This window comes from Neophocaena asiaeorientalis, unplaced genomic scaffold, assembly GCF_003031525.2.
Source record: "Neophocaena asiaeorientalis asiaeorientalis breed wild unplaced genomic scaffold, Neophocaena_asiaeorientalis_V1.1 scaffold43, whole genome shotgun sequence".
Taxonomy (NCBI): domain Eukaryota; kingdom Metazoa; phylum Chordata; class Mammalia; order Artiodactyla; family Phocoenidae; genus Neophocaena; species Neophocaena asiaeorientalis.
Window position 1 is genome coordinate 4,497,928 of NW_020173674.1, and position 8,097 is coordinate 4,506,024.

Sequence of the window (8,097 nt, forward strand, 5' to 3'; positions counted from 1 at the left end):
TGTCATACCTAGCAAGCCTTACAAAGAGGATTTGACAAATTGTCCCAAAAGTCTTAACATTCATGACCTTTGGTCTGGTAATATCAGTTCTAGGAATTTGTCCCCAAAAAATGTTCAGATATGTGGAGATTTATGTTTGTACAAAGATGTGCACCCTGGCTGGATTAATAAATAGCAAAAATGGGATAAATGCAGATGTCCAACGATATAGAATTGCTCAAATAATTATGTAACAGTCATACAGTAAAAACTATGGAATCATTATCAAAAAGCAGATTGTTGGTTGCCTGCAAAGGGGAAGGAGTGGGGAGGGATCATCAAGGGCAGGAGGAACTTTTAGATGTGCTAGATGTGTTTACTATGTTAATCGTGTTGATGGTTTCATGGGTGTATACAGATGTCAAAACTTATCAAAGCATACACTATAATTATGTGTACTTTATTGTGTCAACCTTAAAATAGCCAGTTATTTTACCAGCACGATGATTCAGGAATTCCAATTTGGGACATGCAAGCTATGGCAAACCACAGGCAAGTTTGGAAAACTAAGGAGAGGAGCATTCTTTTATAAAGGGAAGGAGGGATTTGGGAGGGGCTATTATACACAAAAAGCCCATTGGAGGAAAGCCAGAGTTCAGGGTGGTGATAGTTTCTCATTGGCTGAGTGGTGGTGGTTTCTCATTGGCTGGGGTGGTTTCTGGGCAAGGAGAAAACTTTCTTCCTCTTGCTGTAGTAAATCAGTAATCTTCTTCCTTCTTCTTTTAAATGTAAAGCTTGAAAGCATAGAAGTACTAAAAGAGAATATAGGAAAATTTCTTTATGACCCTAGAGTGGGGACAATTTTCTCCATAAGTCAGAATTTGGAAGCCATAAAAGAATAATAAATTTATAGAAAAAAATTCATTAAAAAAAATCAAAGTCAAAAGACAAATTGGTTAGCCCTCAAGGAAATGCAAATCAAAACCATAATAAGATACTCTTTCACATCCACTAGGATGGCTATAATCAAAACCACAGTGGGAATTCCCCGGCAGTCAAGTGCTTACAATTCCACACTCTCAATGCAGGAGACACGGGTTCGAGCCGTGGTCGGGGAACTAAGATCCCACATGCTGCACAATGTGGCCTAATAAATAAATAAATAATTTTAAAATTTTTTAAAAATCAAAACTGCAGGTAATAACAAGTGTTGATGAGGATGTGGAGAGAGTGAAGCCCTCATACACTGCTGATGGGAATGTAAAATGGTGCATAGCCAAAAAGTGGAAAGAAGCCAAATAGCCATCAACAGGTGAATGGATTTTTAAAGGTGGTATATCCATACAATGAGATAATATTCAGTCACAGAAAAGAATTAAATACTGACGTATACTACCACACAGATGAACCTCAGAAACACCGTGCTCGGTGAAAGAAGCTGGACTCAAGGGCCCCATATTGTATGATTCCATTTATATGAAATGTCCAGAACAGGCAAATCCATACAGACCTAAAGTAGATTCGTGCTCAGAGTAGACCGGTGCTTAAGCCTGAGAGAGTTGGGGGCAAATGGGAAGTGACTGCTAACGGAAGGAGGTTTCTTGTGCAGAATTTTCCAAAATTGACTGTGGTGATCATCGCACAACTCTGTAAATATACTAAAAACCATTGAAAATACACTTCAGATGGATGAATTATATCTTATATGTGAATTTTATATATACACACACACACACACACACACACACACACGCATTTCTTTTTTTTTGGCCACACTGCACAGCTCGTGAGATCTCAGTTCCCTGACCAGGGATTGAACCTGGGCCACGGCAGTGAAAGCCCGGAATCCTAACCACTAAACCACCAGAGAACTCCCATGAATTATATTTTGATAATGCTACTTTAAAAAAGACACACTGGTGAGAGTATGAGGAATAATTTTATATGTCAACTTGACTGACCCACTGGAGGCCCTGAACTTTGGTCAAACATTATTCTAGGTGTGTCTGTGAGGGGGTTTCTAGATGACGTTGACATCTGAATCAGTGGACTAAATAAAGCAGATTGCCCTCCCAAATTTGGGTGGGCCTCATGTAATCAGTTGAAGGCCTGTATAGAAAAGGCTGACCTCCCCCTGAGTAAGAGGGAGCTCCTCCTGCCTAAGTGCTTTGGAAGAAGGACATCAATTTTTATCCTGCCTTCAGACTCAAACTGAAACATTGGCTCTTCCTGGGTCCTGAGGCTGCTGGCCTTCGGATTGGAACTACACTATGGGCTGTTCTGGGTTTCCAGTTCGCCAACTGCAAATCATAATTATGTGAGCCAATTCCTTTTTTAAAAAATTTTCTTGAAGGGCTTCCCTGGTGAGGCTGTGGTTAAGAATCCACCTGCCAATGCAGGGGGCACGGGTTCAAGCCCTGGTCTGGGAAGAACCCACATGCCGTGGAGTAACTAAGCCCATGCGCCACAACTACTGAGCCTGCACTCTGGAGCCCGCGATCCACAACTACTGAAGCCTGCATGTCACAACTACTGAAGCCCGCGCTCCTAGAGCCCGTGCTCCACAACAAGAGAAGCCACCACTATGAGAAATCTGCACACTGTGAGGAAGAGTAGCCCCCACTTGCCGCAACTAGAGAAAGCCCGCACGCAGCAACGAAGACCCAATGCAACCAAAAATAAATAAAATAAAATAAATAAATTTATTAAAAAAGATTAAAAATTTTGATTGAAGTATAGTTGATTTACAATATTGTGTTAATTTCTTCTGTATAGAAAAGTGACTAGTTATACATATATATTCTTATATTCATATTCTTTTCCATTATCATTTGTCACAGAATATTGAATATAGTCCCCTATGCTATACAGTAGGACCGTGTTGTTTATCCTGTATATAATAGTTTGCCTCTGCTAATCCCAAACTCCCATTGCTTCCTTCCCCTACCCCCTCTCCCCTTTGGCAACCACAAGTCTGTTCTCTATACCTGTGAATCTGTTTTTGTTTTGCAGATGTGTTGACCTGTATTTTAGATTCCACATATAAGTGATATCATATGGTATTTGTCTTTCTCTTTCTGACTTTCTTCACTTAGTATGACAATCTCTAGGTCCATCCATGTTGCGGCAAATGGCATTATTTCATTCTTTTTATGGCTGAGTAATATTCCATTTTATATATATATACATATACCACATCTTCTTTATCCATTCATCTGTCGATGGACATTTAGATTGTCTCCATGTCTTGGCTATTGTAAATAGTGCTGCTATGAACATAAGGGTGCATGTATTTTTTTGAATTATAGTTTTGTCTGGGTAAATGCCTAGGAGTGGAAATGCTCTATCTTTAGTTTTTTGATGAACCTCTATACTGTTTTCCATAGCGGTGAGCCAATTCCTTATAATTATTACTTTATATTATATTATATATAAAATTGTATGTACATGTATGTATATCTCCTATATCCGATTGGTCTGTTTCTCTGGAAAACCCGGATACAGAGGGCAAACAGCAACACACATCAACACCGTGCACCCACAAGGCCTTGACCCAGCTATCACAGTTCTGAACATCCACTCTATTGATTGACTTCCAGGTGGGCAAATTGACCTTTGTATAGCTATTCACTGCGACAATGTTATAGGGCAAGAGACAGGAAACACCCTGTGTCACGCTGTGTGTTCATTGCAGGGCACAAATAGACTGTGGTAAAATAAACCATATTGATAGAACACTGTGTACCTCAAACAATTTACAAATAAAGCTGAACAAGGAAGCTGTCGATGTGATGACAGGAAAATAGCGCCAAGACATGTAAGTAAGCAAGCTTCCTTTTACACGGGAAGGAAGGGAAGTATACATAACAACTCTTTTCTACTTGCATTTTCATAAGGAAATTCTGGAAGGATAACACAAGGAACCAATGAGTGGCTACCCGTGTGTCCGATGGGCAGTGTGGGAGTAAGACGTTTCCCTCAATACTTTTTTTTAATATAAATTTATTTATTTATTCATACTTTATTTTTGGCTGTGTTGGGTCTTCGTTGCTGCTCACGGGCTTTCTCTAGTTGCAGCGAGCGGGGGCTACTCTTCATTGCGGTGCGTGGTCTTCTCATTGTGGTGGCTTCTCTGAGTTGTGGAATATGGGCTCTAGGCGTGCGGGCATCAGTAGTTGTGGCCCGCGGGCTCAGTAGTTGTGGCCCGCGGGCTCAGTAGTTGTGGCTCACGGGCTCAGTATTTGTGGCGCACGGGCTTAGTTGCTCCACGGCATGTGGGATCCTCCCGGACCAGAGCTCAAACCCGTGTCCCCTGCATTGGCAGGCGGATTCTTAACCACTGCACCACCAGGGAAGTCCTCCCTCGGTACCTTTTTATACTGACTTGATATTTGAACCATATTAGTGATTGGAACCGTCCCTATTTAAAAAAATAAAATACCCGTCCTGACCCACCTACAGTATACTTGTCAGTTGCCCTTGTAGAAGGTCAGGCCCAGGAGGGTGGTGTCTATTTTGTTCATTATTGTACTTTCTGAACCTAGGAGAGGTCTGGGTCTGGCACACAGCATGTGCCCCAGAAACACATTTGGGATGAACGACTGAATAGAGAGAAACTGGAAACAAACGAAAAACAGCAAACAACAGAGAATGCTCGACAGGAATGAAGGTGCAAAGTATGGAATATCATAACGGAGTTAAGAAAGAGGTGTATCTGGACCAAGTGAGTTCCAAAACATACCGTTAAGTTGTGGGGTGGGGGGATTCCAGACAACCCAATCTGACTTATGTAAAAGACATCCCTAAGTAAAACTATATGTGTGTGTGTGTGTGTGTGTGTGTGTGTGTGGTGTGATGTAAAATGTGGAAAAATCTGGAAGCACATCCAGCAGAGAGGGGAGTTGGATGGGGTGTGGAGGGAGGTGACCAGGGGCTTCTGTGCAGTTTCCATGTATTCCAAGAGAATGCATCTAGTACTCGGGGAAAATGAATAACGTCAAATCAAAAAAAACACAGAGACGCTTGTGTACCATACGACTTCCATTTCGTAGACACGCACGACATGAAAGTGAAAAGATACACAGAAAGTAGCGCCATGGAAAGACGGCAAGGAAATGCAGCCGCGTCTTATCAGAGAGTGCGATTCCAGGCAATTTTAAAACTTTTTGATTACGGTTCAGCGTTCCCTGTTTTCCCACAATGAATACACCTTAATTGCATAATTTAAAAGGTTAATAGAGGGGCGGCCTGAGCAGCCAACCTTGTAAGTCAACTGCCGCTCCAGCCCCTGCGGCGACTGGCCGTGGCGTAAGCGGATCCGCCGGGGTTGCACGGACCGAGGGCACCCGGCTTGCGTAGACGGAGGGCACCCCAGGAGGAAGCGCGCGGCCACGAGGAATCCCCGCGCGTGGAAGGGCGCAGGGAGGACGCGCTCGGAGTACCCCCGGGGCTCCGCGCTCCGGCCCGGCTCGGGGCTCCGGGCTGGAGGGCACGCACGCCGCCCCCAGCCTCCTCCCTGCGGCCTGAAATCGGCCAGGGGGCGATTTCACACGCCTGCCCGGCTCGGCGCCGAACCGGTCCCTCCCGAAGTCTGACTCTGACCCCGCCGGCGCGGCCCCGGGCGGCCTTGACCCTCCGCGAGCGCCCGCCGGCCGACCTCTACTGACCCCGGGCGGGTGTGCGAGGAAACAGCACGCCGCCGAGCCCGCCTCTCCCTCTAACCTCCAGCTCTTCCTCCTGCGTAAAAGGGCGGCCCTAGGGGACCCGGGAACGCACAGGGGCCGTCGGCGGGCGCCGAGAGGAGGCGGGGGAGGGAGAGCGGAGAAAGCCGGGGGGCGTCTCAGGGCCCCTCCCCACCCGCGACCAACGCCTCCCCAGCGAGCAGGACCGGCGGCTGCGCGGGACGCCCGGGACCTTGACCTTCCCCGGGCCTGCGGCGGGCACCCAGGCGGGCAGGGAAGGGACCTGCAGCTTCGGGATCGTCCTCCAAGCTTCCCACGAGAAAAACACAGATTCGAGGGAGCAGGACAATTGGGCATTTTTTTCAACTGAAACTGAGTTCGGCAGCCGCCAGCAACCGCTGGTCTGCCGCTCCCGCCCCACCTGCCACCCCAATCCCCCCCCAGCCCCGCTGCTGGGGCTGTCACTTCCTCCTCCGCACCCCACCCATCCCCGAAATTCCCTGGCTTTCCTCCTTCCGTCAAAGGCAAGAGATCTCAAGGAAACAATTAGTTTATGTGGCGGCCAGTTAGCGCCTAGCCAGTCCCCCCTCTCCTTTCCACAAAAGGTTTGGCGGGTTGGCGGAGTCCAAGCCCAGGGGCTTCAGAAATGGGACTCCACCGCGGTTCCGGATCTGGAGTGGGGCGGGGAGACGCCTCAGGTCTTAGAAAAGGCAGGTGTCCTGGAACCGGGGAGGCTTCTTGGAGCTGATGGTGTCTGAGTTGGACTTTGAAGGTTAAGTGGGAATGTTTCCGGTGGGAAGGGAGACGGCCAGCGGCTTGTATTTCAGGGTCAAGGTCAGAGTGGGGGGCTGCACCCCTCCCCAGCCCTCCCCCACAGGCAGATTGGCAGCTGGTGTGTGAAAGAGCTGTGGGCATCCATCAGGGGATGAATGGATAAACAAAATGTGGCATACCCTTACCATGGGATATATGTGGCCCTAAAAAGGGATATGAAGCACTGACACAGGCTACAACCTGGATGGACCTTGAAGATATTATGCTCAGTGAAGGAAGCAGACATAGAAGGCCACATATTGTAGGATTTTATTTATATGAAACTTTCAGAATAGGCAAGGCTATAGAGACAGAAAATAGATTCGTGGTTGCCAGGGTCTGGGGGCCTGGGAAGAGCGCTGCTGATGGGGGATGGGGGATGGGGTTTCTTTTAGGAAAAAAGTTTTGGGGAATGTTCTGGAACTAGATTGTAGTGATGGTCGTATAACCGTGTATATGTAAAAACGACTGAATTGTACACTTTTTTTTTTTTTTCTTTTCGGCTGCCCCCTGCACGGCTTGCGGGATCTCAGTTCCCCAACCATGGATTGAACCCAGGCCATGGCAGAATGAATTGTACACTTTAAGAGGATAATTTTATGGTACACAAGAGTCATATCTTAGTAGATTTTTTAACAGGGAGGAGGGCTATGAGCAGAGCCCCACGTGGATCCAGCATCGTCCTCGTTGCTGCCTGTTTTGCAACAGAGGGAAAGTTGGCCCACTTTGGGCCTCACAGCTGGACAGAGCCACAGCTGTGCCAGAACCCAGATGCCCTCTGAGCATCTTCTCTGGGGAGTTGGGACTGGGTGTGGTTTTCCCCATCTCCCTTCCAGGCACCTAGCGCACGGCGTGGGAAGGCACACTGGGCGGTGGGAACCACGAGAATAGATGCCCAGAGGCCGGAAGTGAGGTGTGAGGTCTTGGGTGGAAGAAGCACCGAACTCATAAAAGCTTGTAAACACAGGCTGGCGTGGTCTCTTGGGTGCAGATCTGGGGAGGTCTTGTGGCCCCGTCCTGGAGACAGGGCCGGCTGCCTAAGTGTCCCACCCGTGCAGTTGCAGGGCCAACACTCGGAAGAGCCCTGTGGTTGGTGTAATGCCTAGTTGTCACTTTCTTGAAATTCTTAATGATTTTTGAAAAAGGCTCTGCATTTTTGCTCTGTGCTGTGCTGGGCAAATTATGTAGCTGGGTCTGCCTGAGGTCACAGGATGCATCAAAGGTTTTGAGATGCAGAAGGTGACCTTAGGAGCCCCAAGAAGAAGGACAGGCAGGAGTTAAGTTTAGAGGGGTTCCTGCAGGGGACTTTGAGATGGGATGAGGGCCTGGAAAGGAAAGGCCAGATGGGAGGGGCCCCAGGGAGCTAAGCCGGCAGGGCCCTGCATCCATCTGCCCACCCATCCATCCACTCAACCATCAGTGAGTGAATCATGCAGCTAACATTTCTGAGACCATATGATGTATCAGGTGCTGGTTACAGCATTCTCACCCTTTGGAGCGTATGGTCCATTGAATACCAGCTCCCATCCACTGCATCCTAGGCCACGCACACTCTGTCCCACTTTCTGTTTTGTTTTGTTTTCTCATTTTCCCTTTTTTTTTTTTTTTTTTTTGTACCGGGGCC